Source organism: Camelus bactrianus, chromosome 15 (genome assembly GCF_048773025.1).
Source record: "Camelus bactrianus isolate YW-2024 breed Bactrian camel chromosome 15, ASM4877302v1, whole genome shotgun sequence".
In the NCBI taxonomy this organism is placed as follows: Eukaryota; Metazoa; Chordata; class Mammalia; order Artiodactyla; family Camelidae; genus Camelus; species Camelus bactrianus.
The window spans coordinates 25,641,306-25,660,802 of NC_133553.1; the positions used below are offsets into that span (position 1 = coordinate 25,641,306).

General features: G+C 38.5%; 2 long non-coding RNA genes across 18 annotated transcripts in view; one reads left to right on the plus strand and one right to left on the minus strand.

Moving 5' to 3' along the window:
* Positions 1-19,497, plus strand: part of LOC123614631 (uncharacterized) — a 432,359-nt gene that overhangs the window by 316,778 nt on the left and 96,084 nt on the right. The window lies entirely within an intron of this gene.
* Positions 3,795-19,497, minus strand: part of LOC105062943 (uncharacterized) — a 283,500-nt gene continuing 267,797 nt past the window's right edge. For 15 of the 17 annotated variants that reach the window (XR_012499237.1, XR_012499244.1, XR_012499234.1 and 12 more), the window contains 2 exons: positions 10,089-10,267; positions 3,795-7,796 (listed from right to left, as the gene is read on the minus strand). This is a non-coding gene — a long non-coding RNA (uncharacterized LOC105062943). The other 2 variants (XR_012499242.1, XR_012499247.1) reach the window with 2 other exon arrangements.

The following is a 19,497-nucleotide window of genomic DNA, read 5'->3' on the forward strand; positions in this document are numbered from 1 at the left end:
ATCATCAAGTCTATAAAATACCATGGTCCCATGAGGTCACAGATGGCAGATTCAGTATGGTGGAAAGTGGGGGACGTTACTGAAGATGCTCTCAAGGAGAAGCCCTCGTGCTCTAACTCACATATGGGTGGGTGAGGCGGGGCCCTGCTGGGGAGACTATGGGACTCCAAGAAAGGCTGATTGATGTTGGCCGTAGGAAGCCATTTATGTGTTTGAACAGGGGAACAATGTGCAGAAAGCTCTGTGATGGATTATGCATCATTTTGCTGGAGTGGGTCAGGATGATGAATGGATGGTAGGTCCATCCAAAATAAGAATATTGTTTTAAAGTGGGGGCATATTAGTTTAAAATTTATTTTAAAGTGATTACTGCTACAAAGTGGTTTTGATCTGTTACAGGGAAATTGAAGTTGGAAGAAAGGAAACAGTAGAGGTTGAAATGTCCAAATCAGGCATCTTATTTATACCGTTTTGTCACATTCCCATTTCTCCTGAAGTTGGCTCCACCATGCACTTAGCAGTTGTTGTTGGCTCTGAACTCCCTATTGTCTGACCCACATGGCTGGCTGCTCCATCATGTGCTCCCTGGTTCACTGAGCAGTTTTCATGAGTGACTCTGGTCTTCCAGACTAGATCTCAAGTCCTGCAAGGTCAGGGCTCAGAGCTCACTCATTCTGGAATGTTCGATCACTGTAGACTCAGGGAGCAACTGGGTCCATGGAAAACAAGTTACTAAGGGTTTCACAGCTGTCTACTTTGGATAAAAGACATGGAGAGAGATTGAACTTGATTACCCAGTGAGGAAAGATCTGCATTTGCTGTACTTCGCAATGGTTGGATTGATCTGAATGAAATTTCCAATGGCTAATTTCATTTCTAATCCTTACATGAGCCAGAAAACTCCACCTGCAAGGGAACAGTTTTTCATTGCCTGTCTTTTGAAAAGGGTCAGCATTTCCTGTCAACAGGAGCTGCAGTCACAAGAGGGAATTGGTTACTTCTATGATGCTGGTTGCTTAGGAAGGAGGCCCAGGACTCAGGCTTCTGCAAAAGTTCTTGGCTTAGGGTCAAGCCAGAATGAACAATGCAAGACCCACATGTCTCCTTATAGACAGATATCTGAGCTGGGGATGCTGAGGCCCAAGACAGTTTACCAAGAAGGTAGAATTATGTAACCCTGTCACTCAATAAGGCTTCTTTCCAGTTCAGGGTATCTTGGGATCAAACAGTACACATAGCAACAAAACAAACGGAAGGTGCACATCTTTGCATTGTTAAATGGATCATGTCAATGCATAAATCAACACAAGTGCATTGGGAGTGCTGCCTCATTTATTTACCCATCGCTGGGGAATGGACTGTTTATTATAGATAAATTTTCCAAATAACTAAAGCCTGTGACTTTAAGTGCCAAAACTTTAAAAAATGTTAACCATGTATGATGAAAATCCTCTAAACATTCCCTACTGTCTTAAAGACCATACTCAGAATATAGTTTGACCTTGGAAATATTTGGAGGAGAAAAATGGAATGAGGAATAGACACACCATTAGATCTGATGTCTTAAAGCTGAGGACTAATTAGGAGGGAAAAAAAGGGGCTTCTAGACTTAATCTACTTCTTTTTATTTTGAGAGGACTTATTGGTGGAACAAAGGGGCAGTTTGACATTTCTCATTGTGGAGGAGGCAGCAGGAGAATGGTACCTATATGAATCACCTCACCTGATTCAGATCAACTACGTCTCTTAGCAATAAGACAATATGAGAATGAGATGTCTTTAAGGAGATTGTGGACGTTCGAGAAGTGCCAAAACACTAGAAATGGAGCAAGTGAGCTGACTAGCAATCTCAAGTAAAGTTCTAGAAAAGGATGTTTCTGAACACGTGGATAAGGAATGTCATCCTCAAGGTCTTGTTTCTCTGACCTCATATCTGATATACTTATAAATCCTGCCAGCTTTATCTGCACAATTCATACACAACTCAGTCATGCAACCATAAATAATGTCTCAAGGAATGCCTCTCTCTCAGTCCTTTGAGCAGGTATCAGTTACTGATATCAATAGGCCCATTTTTCCTGCCAAGATCCCTCATCTACACCCTCCCTCTTTTCTGATTCCTCATAGCCATTCAAACTTCCTGACTTTTAAAATCTCAAGAGGAGAGTTGCCCAATTCTGATCAGCAGGCAGAACAATTGATCCATTTCTTTTCCTGTCTTGTTTATTGCCCCTTCTGAAGGGGTGTGAAAGTGGTGGGTGAGCAGGGAGCTCATCTTTGACATATAAAAGGGTATTTCAAAGGTGATTTCAAAAAACTGAGCACTTTCACTGAATGGACTGACATTTTTCCTTTCAGAGTCATCCAGTTCTTGTATGTATTATACAGTAGCCTTCTCTCTGTGTCTCCCTATAATGGATTTTAATTCTGAAGGGCTTCTCAAACCTTTATTGATGTCTTCATGTGTCTCTGAGTGATTAAGAACATTGGCTTTCGAGGCAGATCATATTGTACTTAAATCTCAGATCTGCCACTAACTAGTTAAATGACCTTGTGCAAATGACTGACCACTCTATACTTCTGTTTCCTTGTCTGTGAGTGGAAAAAAAAATTCCAATGCCTATCTTGTAGGCTTTTTGTGAAGATAAAGCATGAAATTGAATGTGAATTGTTTTAAGTGGTGATTAGAATATGATAATGTCCAGGAAATGTACTTATGATTGCTTTTTTTTAATTTAAGATAAATGGGGGGGAATCATATATTATCATCTCAACAAACCCCAAATGATTTTGAATGAAATTAACATTTTTTGAATTTCAGAAAATCTTAGACATAATAAATACGTAAAACAGAATAAATAATATTTTCCTAACCTGACAGCCATCACTACCCCTAACAGTGAAAACCCAGGTATTTTCTGTTATCTTTAGGAGCAAAACACACATACATGTTCTGCTCTCTTATTAATCTAATGATTAAAGAACTTGTGGATAGTACTGTAAGATATGGAACAGAAGTAGAAATAATTATTATTTTCATGAGACATAATTTGAAGTCTAGAAAACCCAAGAAAAATAAAGGACATCTCTTAATATTGTAAGAATTCAATAAAGTGTTTAGACACTAAAAATAATCAATAAGAAAATATGAGAAAAAACTTAAAAGCCATTTTAAACCAGCAAAAAAAATTACAAAACCAAAAATATTTATAACAAATATGAAAAATATATTAGAAACAGAAAGTCAACTTTAATTTTTTTTAAAGGGGACAGATTCATTCTATAAAGATTTTGAGGCAGCTTAGTGATCTTTAGAGGCAACAGAGAGCCCCAGGGTTCTGAAGATATGTGGTCTGAGGTCAAAACATGGTTCCATCAACTTACTGCTGAGTGACCATGGGCAAATCATGTAACTTTCCTATGCCTCAATTAGATTCTCTGTAAAATGGTCATAATAATAGCACCTGCCTCATAAGGTTGTTGTATGGATTAAATTAATGGGAACAGTAAAGGCAAGACCTGGCAGTCACAGGCACTTAAAGAGTTATAACTAGAGTTTGCTTTGTCAATATGATCAAACTATAAAAATTTGCAAGAAAGTGAGTTAAATAGGTTCCCCTACATATTAATAATTGTGTACTTAGAACACAGAATTTAAAATAAATGTACAACCAGGAAAAATATTTGCAATCAAATGTGACAGACAAATAATTAAATTTCTTTATAAATAATGATCTCATTCAATTTATATTATCTTAGAATGTAAAAATATAATTCACAGAAAAAAATACAAATGACTGAAAAGTATTTTTAATTGTGTCAGTTTTACTAACAAGCAAGGAAATGTAGGTTAACAAATAATCCTAGATCCTTCCTTTCATGTCAAAATAATAATAATAACAATCATAATAATGAGTAAGAGGCAAAAATGAGAAGACTCTGTGCAGATGAGGGAATGATAAACTAGAGGCATGCATGTTCTGTTTCTATGAAGATATTGGAGCAACACTAAACAACATGTAGCAAATATTTTTAAATGTCCATTCTACTAATTTTAGTTCTGAGACTCTATTCAAAGGGAAGAATCAGACATGTAGACAACAAAGAATGTACAAAAATAGAAAATAAAGCATTATTTATAGACATGAGAAGAATATGAATGGGGGCTATTATTAAGTAAATTGTGGTTTATTCATATAAAGGGATATTATTCAGCCTTTCAAATAGTATTTAGAGAGTTTTAGAAATACTTCCATTATAACAAAATACTTTCGTTATAACAAAAATGAAAAGGTGCCATATCGTTTAGACAATGCTATTTCAAATATATAAATACTACAGGATAAGACAACTAAATGTGTTAACCTTAACATCTCTTATGCTGCCGTGTGTATTTAGAAATTCTGTTCGTTTAGGTATTTTTAATTTTTAATTGTGACAAAAGACATATAACGTCAAATTTACCATCTTAAGCATATTTAAGTGTACAGTTCAGTAGTGTTAAGTACATTCACATTGTTGTGCAACAGATCACCAGAACCAGCTCATTTTGCAAAACCGAAACTCTACCCATTTAACAACATCTCCTCATTTCCCTCTCCCCCCAGCCTCTGGAAGCCAGTATTCCACTTTGTTTGATGAATTTGACTATTTTAGATACCTCATATAAGTGGAATCATACAGTATTTGTCTCTTTGTGACTACATTTAACTTACATAGTGTCCTCAAGGTTGATCCGTGTTGTAACATGTGACAGAATTTCTTTCCTTTAAGGTTGCATATGGTTCCATTGTGTGTATATACGATGTTTTATTTGTCCTTCTTTCGATGGACTTCTGGGCTGCTTCCACTTACTGACACCGTGAATAATGCTTCCATGAACATGGCTGTTCAAATATCTCTTCAAGACTCTGCTTTCAATTCTTCTGAATATATACCCAGAAGTGGGATTGATGGATCATACGGTAGTTCTATTTTTAATTTTTTAAGGAACCAGCATACTGTTTGCCATAGTATTTTCATCCCACCAACAACGCACATAGGTTCCAATTTGCCCACATCTTTGCCAACACTTGTTATTTTCATTTCTTTTTTTATTAGCCATCCTGATGGATGTGAGGTGGTAGTTCATTGTGGTTTTGACTTGCATTTCTCTTACAAGTTCTGATGTGGAATATCTTTTCATAGAATTGTTGGCTCTTTTATATATTTTTGAACTTGCAAAATGTTTAGAATTAACATGTATTATTTTTGTATCAAGCAAACAAAACACTATGAACACAATTAGGCTGTTTGGCCTCTGGTTTTGTGACATTAACAAGAGCAAAAAAAGCTTTCTTTTTCCAGGCCCCCAAATCCCCATTTGTGAAATAAGAAGGCTATACTAGCTAATCCCATCTGTGGCTCTTTTTAAATGAAGGAAATAATCTTTCCTCATTTTCTTCAGTGTTGTAAAAGTAGTTGCACTTATAAATCTCCCCAATTTTGGAATTTTTCTGAGAAGAAGAGGTGGGTGGGTAAATTGATGATTTGGTGGTAGTTTTTCCAGCATTTCTACTTCATTTAACATTTTTAGTGCCCCAACTCTGTAGAAGGCATTGGACCAGGAGCCAAGAATAGAGAATAATGCAGTCAGGACCCTGGCCTGTTGAGTTACAAGTCAATTTGGACAGGCAAGCTTATAAGTAAATAATTACAATGCAGCTTCAAGTTGATGTAATACATGTATAAATAAGGTTCATTGGTGTGACCAAGAAGCAGACATCTGCTTCTAAGATGCTAAAAATGTGAAGATTCATCTAATAGTGGGGAAAGGCTCATAATAGTTGTCCCCTAGACCTTGTTGTTTACAAAATCCATGGCATTCAAATTTAGTGAGAAGAAATGTAATATTTACCCAGCAAAGACAAAGCAGAATTTCCATGAGCATTTAACCATTACATTTTTTTTAAACTAACAAATGGCTAAAATGTTTTCCATTCAATCAAATGGTATTTTAGAAATTGTGGTCTACACAAAGGATGTCTCTTGCTGGGCAGAGTAATATAATACATTCTGTGTGGAGTAGGAAACTTTAATGATATATGCAGTTTTGTTATTAAAACTGAGTTATATATTTTGCTCTGCTCTGGAAAATTGTGACCCAGTATAACATATCTTCACATTGTTTATAACTTGAGGAAAATCAACATTTCGGGTTCCCAGTTCACACAGTAGGAATTACATTTGTTTTGGCCAAACATAATTTATATAACTGCAAGGAACAATAAAACATGAACTCTACAGTGTTTTCTTACCTAAAAATAATATAGACCTTGTAAAATTGAAGAGATTATTATTATAAAGGAAAAGACAGTAACTTAAAAGGCTGAAGCTCATTTTACAACACTCTTTAATGCCTGTGCAAATAGGCAGACACCTGTGTCCCCATTTTCCTTGACCCTAGCCACAGGAGTGAGATTCCACACAGTAATAAATAACCTTACAAATAAAACTTTGAAATATAATTTGCTTGAACAAGCCCAGTTCTTCTATGTTCAAAAGTCATTTTCAAAGTGACTTCTTAAAATGACTCAGTATTCTTTATTCCCGTGCCTACAAAGATCTTTTGCATATGATGTAAGCGTCTAATCCATCTTGTTAATAAGGCCCCAGTTAGTGAAGGGGCCAGTCTATATTTACAAGTTGAGAGTGAAATGAATGAATGAATTGATCAATCAATCATTCAATCAATAATTAGGCATTTATCTTTAAAGTCAACTAGCCTATGCAGGAACTGACTCTGCTACTTCAATATGAGAATATAAAATGTGATCCTGTTTTCAGAGACATGGGAATGACGAGGGAGGAGAGTGAAACTTCCTTTGAGGAGACATGTGCAAGAGTCATACTGAACACATATCATAAAACTGCTGAATGCCAAGTCGATCAGACAAGTAGAAAAAGCTTTGACAGTTTGTGGGCAAGTACTGTGTTCAAGGAACTGGTCCATTGTATCTTATTTAATCTCTAAAGTCTAAACCATTCCACAAAGTTGGCAGAATTATCATTATTTTACAAGTGAAGAAATTAGGGTCATTAATTTTAAGTGACAGGTTCCAAATCACATAGCTAAGTATGTAGTAGAGTTGACCCTAGACCATGAGTCTTCTGGTTCTACATACTGCAGTAGTCGTTCCACTACACCACTGGAGAATCTGCTGGGTGAACACTGTCCGCTGGTACCGTCACAGCATAATCAGATGACAGGTGGGTCTAGCATTCCTACTACATGACACCTATGTATTCATGCAATTTTTACCTTTTCTCACGCTCAGAACTTTTTCACTTACAGAGCAGATTTTCCTGCCCTGTGATTCGCTTAAATTTCAAATTCTTCAGATTCCAGGTGTAATTTTTGACTTGTTCTTTTAAGTCTTAATATCTATTTCAAACTGGGATTTGAGTTATATTTAATAGTTTTATGGTTTCTAATTGCACTGATTCTTTTTTCTAAAGCAATCCATTCTTAATACTTATTTAGAGAGAGAGTCCTAAGGAATCCTAAATGGTGCAGACTTTTTTCTCAGGAGCCAACATGAGAGTCCATTTTCCTTTAAAAACAGTTTGCAGCCTCTCCAGGCATTGAATCATCTGGCTTGGGGCCAGGCACTAGAGGGTGCTTTAGAAATATTATTTGATGATGAACTCGCATGTCCGCTTGCTTTTCGGAAATCATTCCTGTAAATCACAGCTTTGAAAACTTGTCAGCATTTTGCTCTTTCTTTTGTGGATTTCTTCAAAGGGAGAAAGAATGCCTGAAAAGTAAACAAAAAAGTCATAACTGCACCCCAAGGAGAGTGGAATAGAAAAAAATTATAGATACTGATAGACATAGAAATATTTCTGCAAGATAGAAAGAGAACCCTGTGGATAACTCACAAAGAGTCTACTGGAACCTTATCAGTCGACTGGGCTTTGTCAGAGTAAAGCAGGTTTGTGAAGGGGCCAGGGCAACATGTGTTCCTCCCTATTCCACACCCTCCTTTTCTGGAAGCTTGCTGTAAGCATAACACCTCACATCTGTATAAGACTTCTCCCTCTTTTTCTTTAAAAGGCACTTTTACATCTATTAAGTCTCAAGTGATACTCAATAACCTGTGTGCTAAACATTACTATTCCTATTCTCTAGATGGAAAAAGAAAAAAAAAAAAAACCCTGAGATTTAATGAGGATAATTATTCCACTCAGACCCATCAGGCTAAGTGGCAGAATCAGATTTTAATTATAGGACTTTTTTTTCTAGTATATATAGGGCAGCAGCCCCATTCTTCTTCTTTCATACTAGTAACATTTTTCCATACGGGTAACACAGCCATGTTTCTTCCCTTCTTCCTTCAGACTTTGTCACCACATTTATCTTTTCTCATTAATGTCTTCACATTTTAAGTAAAAATAAAACACATACACGACAAAAACCAGAGGGCATCAAATATAAAACAAAGACCCACACACCTCTTCTGCTGTTAAAAAATGGATAACCTGGTAGGGATGCTCAAAACATCCGTGGCGATCATAGTCTGAAGCACAATGAAGTAGAGCCACGAGTGAGCTATCATATAGGATCTGGGGTTTCAGAGGAGGCAGAACTCTAACTGGGAAGATCAGAAAGGGTTTTTTAGGACAAACATGCTTTTCTTCCAGGTCTTGAAATACAGCAAGAGTCCAAAAGAGCACCCCAAGCTTTGGAATAGCAAAGACAAAACTGGCAAAGCTCAGGGCATTTGCAGAAAGCAATGCATATTCAAGTTATTGGAGGATTGCTTGCCTGAGGAGGACCACAGGGCAGAGAGGCTGGGAAACAGGCTTTTAACCAGGTTCTAGGGCAGTTCTGGCCGATAAAACTTTCTGAGATGATGGAAATGTTTTATAATCAGCATTGTCTGACACAGTAGCCATGGACCACATGTGTCTATTGAGGACTTGAAAAGTGGTTGCTGTGACCAAGACACTGGACATTTGGTTTGATTTAATTTTAATTTTAATGTAAAAGCCACATGTGACTAGAGCCTACCATTTTAGACAGAGCAATTCCAGGCGCCTTGGATGGTAGACTGAGGCTGTCACAGAATTTTAGGTTTATCCAGGGGAAACAAGTGCTTGCTGACTGGAGGAGAGAGATGGACTGAGAGAATGTGGGGAGGCTGAGGTAAGAAAAATAAGAGGTGGAAGAATTGAAAGTTGGGATCATAGGAGATGCCAGGTTATAATCGTGGCATCTGTGAACCACAGGATTCAAAATGCAACTGCTTGCACTCATTCATGTCATAAAGGTTTGTTCTTCACCAGATTTATGCACTCCTCCAATGTCAAAATGACGTCCATTCTTTCATCTCTTAATCAGTAGCTAGTAGTCAGCACCGCGTCTTCCACAAAACGTTCTGCATGTGACTTTTTTTTGTCAAATTCAACCAGTTATGTGTTTATATGTCATAGTTAAATTAAAATATCCATCGTCTAAACTGGATGGAAGTGATAGGAGTGGAGGTCATTGATATTCAGTCATTTAAACCCAACATATATAACAGGTAAACCATTAAAAATGCATTGGCTTGTGCGTGTGTGTGTGCGTGTGCGTGTGTGTGTGCGTGTGCGTGTGTGTGTATGTTTGTTTATTTCACCCAAATCTTTCTCTATCTCTGAAGCACTTAGAATTCAAAAACTCCAACATGGTTTGTCAGACACATAATCTGTATTCTTTTAAACCCGTAAGAAATGACATTCTTGTTTCAGCTTTATCAGTTTCTTAGATTATGAATATGATATTCTGTAAAACTAGCCAGTGCCCACTCCTCCTTCTAAGGCTGAAAGGGTTATTAAAACAAAAACAGAAAATTGGGGTCCTCTAGACTGTAAGAAATTGATCCCCCAAAGATTTAAGATCATGCTATCAAAATCACAACTAGACACTGGTGCCCAAGTTGGCAAATGGTTTTCCTACAATACTTTGCACAGAAGAAAAGAATAAAACAGCAGCAGCAATGACAGTGAACACCTTACACCCGGCACCACAAGCTCAACCGCCAACTTTTTTTTTTTTTTTTTTTTACCTGCAGATGGATTCACCATTTGGGTGCCTTCTCAAATATGTCTTAAATATTTCCGTGCTGGTGAATTCTCATGTGTGGTTCTCTTGGGGATGACTGGGCACTGAATAGCCCTCCGTGCAAACTGGGTTATGAGCCAATGTTTATTCCATGACCTGGCCTCTCTTCTACTACCCAAGAATCTGAGAAAAAGACACAGGCTTTCAGAAAGAAGGATGGGCACGCCGGTTAGTTTTTTCTTAATACTCATTCAGATGGCACCTTGGCTAACCACGCCTGATGCAGATGGAGTGGGTTTTTCCAGGTCTCCAGACAAGGGCTATTGGCGTTCTGACTCCCCAAAAGTCTCACTTTGGAGGCATAAACTCATAAATAACCTCTTGCCAAAATTGCCAAAATCTTTTCCTTATGTTTTTAGACCTGAAGGGAAAGTGAAGATCAGCTTAACAGCTACTGGAGTATCTTGGAGATGGAACTCGAGATTTGTACTTAAATGTGTTCTTTGCTCGTGACAATGAAAATCTTGAAACCTCCAGAGATACTGTTTTCTAGCATCTTAATTTCATCCAAATTGTATGTTTCTTTGAAATATTGGCAGCAGAGCTTTTGCAAAGGTTTTAGCTCTGAATCCTCAATTACAATTCTATTGTTTTAGTTTTCTTACCAAATTAAAAAAAAAAAAAACCCATGATATGTAATCATGTCTTTTTCCATGCCTTTACTTGAATTCAGGCAATTGACTACATAAACTAAGGAAAACAGTGCAGTTATTAACAGCATTGTGTTAGTTAATGCTAGAATTGTTCCTCCAGTCACAGAATCCTAAGATCTTAAAATTGACCTTAAAGGAAGCCACCTTAAATCATTCTTACAAATGATGGTACTATTGAAAGTATTAAATGCCTGGGAGCAGAAATGGGAAGAATGCTCGCTCATGTTCTGTTTTTTTGTTTTTTTTTTTTTTCCCAAATGTCCAAGTAGCCAAGTCTCTGGTATGTATCAGAGGAACAGGCAATTTTCAGAGTGAAGTCAGCTGAAAAGTATGCAGATGGCAGTGTAAATGCTAGGAGAGTTTGGAGGAAAATATGCCAACTATGTGCTGTTTTGCTATAGTAAGTAAGTAAGTATAGAACCATCGCTTCAATGTCACGGGCAAGATCTTTGCCAGGTGGAATACCCTATTTATAACCCTATCAAGAAGAGGAAATCATGCCAAGAACAAGGTAAAACTATTAGCTGTATTAACAAAAATACTTAAAAGCATGTTTGTATTTGAAAATAAATGTTCGTGGTTATGAAAAAAATATAAGTAGTTGTAGATCTGGGTGTTGAAACCTGTTGCAAGACCATTAATTAGTCATCTTCTTATCTTCTCTGCCATATTTCTCCCAACGTGCCTGTTTGAAGTCGTAAATGGAGCTCATAAATGGACTCCTTGGGAGATACGGAGAAAATAAACAATTCCCCCTATTTGGTAAATAGTTAAGAAATCTCCCTGGGCTCACATGTGTTTTTCCCTCCTGTTGGCACTGTTGATTCAGTGCCATCTGGGACATCCTCCCAATCTGTCTTGAAGCTGCCAGTCTTTCCAATGCCAAGTATGTAGGCTGCAATCCCAGAAGCAGGAAAAGTAGAGGGAGTCCAAGGGTGTGCCATTGAGTGTGCAGAGTCTGTTCACAAAGGTGTCACACTGGGAGGGAGGGGCCTGGCAACCAGCCTGCACGTGCCAGCAACAGGACACCGGCCGTGAGACGCCACCCCACATCCTTCCCTCCTCCCCAGTACCCTGGCAGGCAGCGTGTGAATAAGCCGGTTGCTAAGGGAATGGCTGGATTGGTGCCAGGGTCCGCTTCTTTTGCCTTCCTATTGTATCAGTGAACCTTGTTTATGCCGTACAGTCCTCGACTACAAGGACTGGGCAAACATTGAGATACAATGTTTTTCTCCTTTCTTTGTTTTATTACTTTGTCTTCTCCACCTACTCATATAAACTGGGAGAGTACAGAGACCACGTCATTTGCAATCAGACAAAAATCAGGGTTACATTGGACTCTTACTAGTTCTGTGTCTCTGAAGATAAAACAAAACAAAACATTCAACTCATCTAAGCCTCAATTTATTTTTCACTAATAGAATGTACCTTGCCGGTTTGTTGTAAGGTTTAGCAGAGGTGATGTAAATGCCTAGCACTGGTTCTAGAATATGGCCGGCCATAAATATTAATTTGCCATAGCTGGAGGCACTATAAATAGACTATGGCTCTTCCAATTTATTAATCATGTATTAATCTTATTATTTAATAATCTAATTCATTCATCATTATATTAGATAATGATATCATATACTACCCTTTAAGTATCTACTTATTAAAATAATTATTAACCCTCTATCAAATTGTATGATGATTTTATAAATATATATGCTTATTTGAGATATAATTGTCACACATTATATAGTATGTATTTTATATAACCACTATATATCACATATATTATGCACTGTATTATTTTACATATTATTATATATTATTATATTATGATTTTTATTATATAGTATGAGTCTGTCTCATGTATATGCCCTAATCATGTCATGTTTTATATGTTATATTAATACATATTATTTATGTTTATAGATATTGTATGTAGTTGTATGTGATTTTATCATTTCATTAAATAAGTAACTTTTTTAACATTATTTATTGATTTACAGTAATTTTACAATGTTGTGTCAAATTCCAGTGTAGAGCACAATTTTTCAATTTTACATGAACATATATATATTCATTGTCATTTTTCTTCTCTGTGAGCTACCATAAGATCTGGTGTCTATTTCCCTGTGCTATACAGTATAATCTTATTTAGCTATTCTACATTTTGAAATCCCAGTCTATCCCTTCCCACCCCCTGCCCCCTTGGCAACCACAAGTTTGTATTCTATTGTCTATGAGTCTGTTTCTGTTTTGTATTTATGTTTTGTTTGTTTTGTTTGTTTGTTTGTTTTTGTTTTTTTTAGATTCCACATATGAGCGATCTCATATGGTATTTTCATTCTCTTTCTGTCTTACTTCACTTAGGATGACATTCTCCAGGAGCATCCATGTTGCTGCAAATGGCGTTATGTTGTCTGTTTTTATGGCTGAATAGTATTCCATTGTATAAATATACCACCTCTTCTTTATCCAGTTATCCGCTGATGGACATTTAGGCTGTCTCCATGTCTTGGCTATTGTAAATAGTGCTGCTATGAACATTGGGGTGCAGGTGTCATTCTGAAGTAGGGTTCCTTCTGGTTATATGCCCAGGAGCAGAATTCCTGGGTCATATGGTAAGTCTATTCCTAGTCTTTTGAGGAATCTCCATACTGTTTTCCACAGTGGCTGCACCAAACTGCATTCCCACCAGCAGTGTAGGAGGGTTCCCCTTTCTCCACAGCCTCTCCAGCATTTGTCATTTGTGGATTTTTGAACGGTGGCCATTCTGACTGGTATGAGGTGATACCTCATTGTAGTTTTGATTTGCATTTCTCTGATAATTAGTGATATTGAGCATTTTTTTCATGTGCCTATTGATCATTTGTATGTCTTCCTTGGAGAATTGTTTGTTTAGGTCTTTTGCCCATTTTTGGATTGGGTTGTTTGGTTGTTTCTTATTAAGTCGTATGAGCTGCTTATATATTCTGGAGATCAAGCCTTTGTCGGTTTCATTTGCAAAAATTTTCTCCCATTCCATAGGTTGTCTTTTTCTTTTACTTATGGTTTCCGTTACTGTGCAGAAGCTTGTAAGTTTCATTAGGTCCCATTTGTTTATTCTTGCTTTAATTTCTATTGCTTGAGTAGACTGTTCTAGGAGAATATTTTTGAGATGTATGTCAGATAATGTTTTGCCTATATTTTCTTCTAGGAAGTTTATTGTATCTTGTCTTATATTTAAGTCTTTGATCCATTTTGAGTTTATGTTTGTGTATGGTGTAAGGGAGTGTTCTAGCTTCATTGCTTTACATGCTGCTGTCCAGTTTTCCCAACACCATTTGCTGAAGAGACTGTCTTTATTCCATTGTATATTCTTGCCTCCTTTGTCAAAGATGAGTTGACCAAAAGTTTGTCATGGGTTCATTTCTGGGCTCTCTATTCTGTTCCATTGGTCTATATGTCTGTTTCTGTACCAATACAATGCTGTCTTGATGACTGTAGCTCTATAGTATTGTCTGAAGTCTGGGAGAGTTATTCCTCCAGCCTCTTTCTTTTTCTTCAGTAATGCTTTGGCAATTCTAGGTCTTTGATGGTTCCATATAAATTTTATTATGATTTGTTCTAGTTCTGTGAAATGTGTCCTGGGTAATTTGATAGGGATTGCATTAAATCTGTAGATTGCCTTGGGCAGTGTGACCATTTTAACAATATTGATTCTTCCAATCCAAGAGCATGGGATATCTTTCCATTTTTTAAAGTCTTCTTTAATTTCCTTCATCAATGGTTGATAGTTTTCTGTGTATAATTCTTTTGCCTCCTTGGTTAGATTTATTCCTAGGTATTTTATTACTTTGGGTGCTATTTTAAATGGGATTGTTTCTTTATTTTCTTTTTCTGTTGATTCATCGTTAGTGTAAAGAAATGCAACTGATTTTTGAACGTTAATCTTGTAACCTGCTACCTTGCTGAATTCTTCCATCAGCTCTAGTAGTTATTGTGTGGACCTTTTAGGGCTTTCTATATATAGTAACATGTCGTCGGCATATAGTGACACTTTTACCTCTTCTTTTCCAATTTAGATCCCTTTTATTTCTCTCTCTTGCCTGACTGCTTGTCTAGGACTTCCAAGACTATGTTGAAAAGGAGTGGTGATAGTGGGCATCCTTGTCTTGTTCCAGATTTTAGTGGGAAGCTTTTGAGTTTTTCACTGTTGAGTACTTTGCTGGCTGTAGGTTTGTCATATATAGCTTTTATTATGTTGAGATATGTTCCCTCTATACCCACTTTGGTGAGAGTTTTTATCATAAATGGGTGTTGAATTTTATCAAATGCTTTTTCTACATCGATTGAGATAATCACGTGGTTTTTGTCCTTTCTCTTGTTGCTGTGATGTATTACACTGATTGATTTGCATATGTTGAACCACCCTTGTGTCCCTGGGATGAGCCCCACTTGGTCATGATGTATAATCTTTTTTATGTGCTGTTGGATTCTATTTGCTAATATTTTGGTGAGGATTTTGGCATCTGTGTTCATCAGTGATATTGGCCTATAATTCTCTTTTGTGGTAGTGTCTTTGCCTGGTTTTGGTATCAGGGTGACGGTGGCTTCATAGAATGAGTTTGGGAGCATTCCCTCCTTTTCAATCTTCTGGAAGAGTTTGAGAAGGACTGGTATGAGTTCTCCTTTGTATGTTTGGTAGAATTCCCCAGTGAAGCCGTCTGGTCCTGGGCTTTTATTTGTAGGGAGGTTTTTTATTAAGATATAAAATGCTCCAATAATTTTATGATTAGTGTATTATACATGGTATAATGTGTATTATGCTGTAATATAGATAATCTGATTATATGATTATTAAAATTAAAAAACAAATTTTAATAATACTCTGTTCATATATGCCATGGTATAAATATAAATGTAAGCATACATGCACAAATGGAATTATCTAATAACCTTCAGCATACTCGGGCCACAATTCTCATGGTAAGAACTGTCACAAGGAGAGGTAGTAAAATACCATAGAAAGACCACATGTCTCAGAATGAAAAAAGTTTAAATCCAGTCCATGTGGGGTGTGGGAACCTGGGCAGGCCAGTTAACCTCCCTGAATCCCTGTTTCCTTGCTCTAGTTTAGAGAGGCGGGGGAGGGGAACTTACAGACTCAGACTGAAATAACATAAGTGCAAAACGCAGCTGCTGGCACATAAGGAATCAATAGACATCATTATTCATGTTCTTGTTAAATTTCATTATTATTAAAGGCTAACTATCGTTGTTTTCAGTGGAAGTCAGAAACACATTCAAGAAGCACCCATTTACCTACGGGGCTTTCTTGGCGCAGGGCTGGCTACCACGGTGTCTGTTTCTCTTGGGCCTCAATCGGAGAGCGGGGCCAGTTGTCCTCACTTTCCAGCAGTTGTTGAATATTCAAACTGATATCCCTTGTGGGGTCAGATCTTGGGGACAAATATTTCTTCTATGTCAAGGTTTCTTAAATTTCACATGTGATTTAGAAAGCAAATAAGCCCCTTAATTGCTTCGTTAAGCTAGTCAACACTAATTAAAAAAAGTCAAGAGGAAAAATATTAGAAACTGCTGTGCTTGGTTTTCAGCCTTCTCCCTTTCCTCCAGAACATGTCTTGCTCTGCTGAGGAAAGGGAGTTGGTGATTTTCCAGTGATAGGACCCATTGTGACCTCCTCAGTTCTGAGTTTGAAATTGAGCTTTGCTCTTTTGGGGTTCCACTCAGTTTATTACTGGTGAAACATGATTTCCCAACCCTATGAAAAAAAAAACCTAAAATGCCTTAAAAGGAGTGCAGGGGGTAACCCGAACTATTTTGATGAGTTAGAATTCAACCAGCTTGTAACATCAGTTTCTTCTCCCGTGGCACAGCCCAAGAGCCTAAGAACACTGTCACAGGGATCACAGACAGGAGCCAGGCTTAGAGAGGGAGAGGCTTCGCGTGTAAATGTGTATGTGTGCGTGTGTGTCCGCGTGCATCTGTGAACTTGAAAGCACCAGGCACCTTTGTGCACGTATATGGTGGGGGATGTGTGATAAGGGGATCCTGCTTGTCTGCAAGACGACTGCAACCTGAATTCAGCCTTTTGCTCTCGTTCAAATGTTGGGACAGTTACTCCTCTTAGCTCTGCTGAAGCTTGTGAGAAAAGTAGGTTTTGTTGTAGCTCTTCCTAGAACTAACTAGGCCATCTCCCTGGTTCCATCAGCTCCCTCGGAATCTCTCAGATCCAGAAAGAATGATAAAGAAAATCTAGTAACCTGCCCCTCACGCTCCTTTACTGTAGTAAATAGCTTCTATATATTGAACACTTACTGGGTACCAAATTCTATTTAGATATTTTGTAACTATGGCCATAATTCTCAGTAACTCCTTGAGGTGCATTTTTTATTCCCATTTAATTGGTGAAGCTATCAGGGCCAAGAGAAATACAGAAAAAGGCTCATGGCCTCCGAGTTGGCAGGTGGTTGAGCAGGAATTAGAACCCAGAGCTGCCTACTGCAAAATCACTGTGATTTCCTCCTTACCCATCATTCAAAAGGCTCTTTATTGTGATCCTCTGAGTTAAACTAGCAATTCTTCTTGGTCCCAAACGAGAAGAATCTGAGTCCCTCCTTGTTTTGAAAATGCTACTTAGAATAGTGCCTCTGCCAAGCCTCCCTAGTGTGTGAACATCCCCGGTAGCTCCAAAGCTGGTTTTCCCCAAAGCCTTCAGGACCTCAGTGCACGTGGTACCCTTCAGAGGAATTTGGGCTGCTTATGGGAATCTGCTAGAAGAACAGATATGTGAAGGACTCAGAGATTAGAATCAGAAAGAATTTTGCCCACATTCTCACTTGTACAAGGAAGACCAGGCCTGAATTATTTAGGGTTGCTGGTGATTTCCCGTGGGATGCGTCAGCCCTCATGGATGGCCTCTCTCATTGGACTGTGAGTGAATGGGAAGGCTAAAAACCTCACCTTGATCATAACAAACTCAACAGAAGTCCAAAACTTTAAGGCTCAACCAGCTATTTTTCAGGCATTGAAAGCATTCTGGGACACTGTCACATGGGCCCACTGCAGAAACAAAAGCTGGATGTGTCTTGAGGGAAGATGTAATGTAGAAGCCCTCAAAGGGGGTGGTCGGGGGTCCAGTTCGTATGTTCCAAAGGGTTCCATTTACTCAGTAATGACTAGTTCCACGCTATTTTGCTTGGCGAGGCACGGCAACTGGCCTCCACCTGTGACTGGCACACTTCTGGGGGTTGAAAGGCCTGCCGTCCAGTAGACTCCTAGATACTCAAGATCTATTCCAGTTTCCTTGAGGCCCAGGACTTGTGAGAAAGGACAAATTCCAGGTTCCATACATAGCGGGTCTGAGCAGTTCCCTTGCCTTGGACTCGGAAAGACAAAGTCTGCAGGTGCTGGGCGGAGGGGGTGGGGTGGCAGGCCAGGGCAGGACCCGTAGCTCTGATGATGCTTCAGACATGTGTACATTCTCTTTAGAAGACCAGTTACCTCTGGCCATGGACTGTATGTAGATAAACCAAGGCACAGAGTGTGCACAGTTAAAAAGACTACATTTGTGCAATTACTGACATCATTAAAACAGCATATAAAGGAACAAGCCAACCTTACATATCTCCTTTCATTTCTTGGTGTTCTGAAGATTGACAGCAACTGACTATAAGCCTAAAATATTTTATCAAGTAGTTATCAAATAATAACCATAAAGGATATGAGCTAGCATCATAAGATTCTTTCTCAAGAAGATCTTTAATGAGAGTGAAATGAGGTCTTAAGAATAACAAAGTTATTTCTGATATTTCTGTGGGGCCACTCTTGCTTCTACTGTTTGCAAATCAAGGGCCAAGAATCAAGTTTAAGCAGGAAGAATGTGTGATGAACTTGATGGGGGGGATAGGGGCACATGACATGAGTGGATCTAAGAAAATGGGTGTGAGAGGCTCTCTAACAGCCTTAGTCATCACCCAGAGGTGACTGCCATCAGAGCATCTATCAGTCAGGCAAAGAATCCAGGCCCTGGTAAACATGACCCAGGATATCAACACCCCAGATAAATGTGCTGAATTCTTCACAGAGCTGTGATTCTCTGGGGGGCCTTGGGAATTCATGACTAAGAAATAGGTTTAAGGGTAGATCTCAGCCCTCTGGGCAAGGCGAAGGGGAGTAGAGACATCACAGGGTTACCTGGGGAGCTCCAACCTTCAGACCTCATTGTGGCCAAAGTGATTAGAATCCACTGGGAGTGCCTGGCATCAGACATAGTCAGGGGACCCCAACAAGGGTGCATGATATTCTAAGCGTCACTGGCCAGAAGACAGAGCTGGTTAAAGACTCCTGATAGCCTTTATCATGAGCAGGACTGGCTTGAGTCCTGGGTACTCTTAAGCCCCCTCAAGGGTCAGAGGAATGAACCCTAATTATCTGTAGAGGAAGCCAACCAAAGGGTGAAAGATTTTCTGTACCAGCACCATGGAAAGCCATCAATCCAGGTCCTTTCCGTGGAGGCTCTCGCAAAAGGAGAATGACCCCCACTCTGCAAGCAGCAAGTGAGCATAACCCAGGCCTGTGAAGGAACTAGTGTGAAAGGGACTAGCGGGAGGACACGGGCCAGTCCAATGAGCGGGTCAGAGCTCAGTGATGATGCAGCAAGGCCGGTGGGCCCTCGTCAGAAAGAGCCTAGACCAGCCACGGACT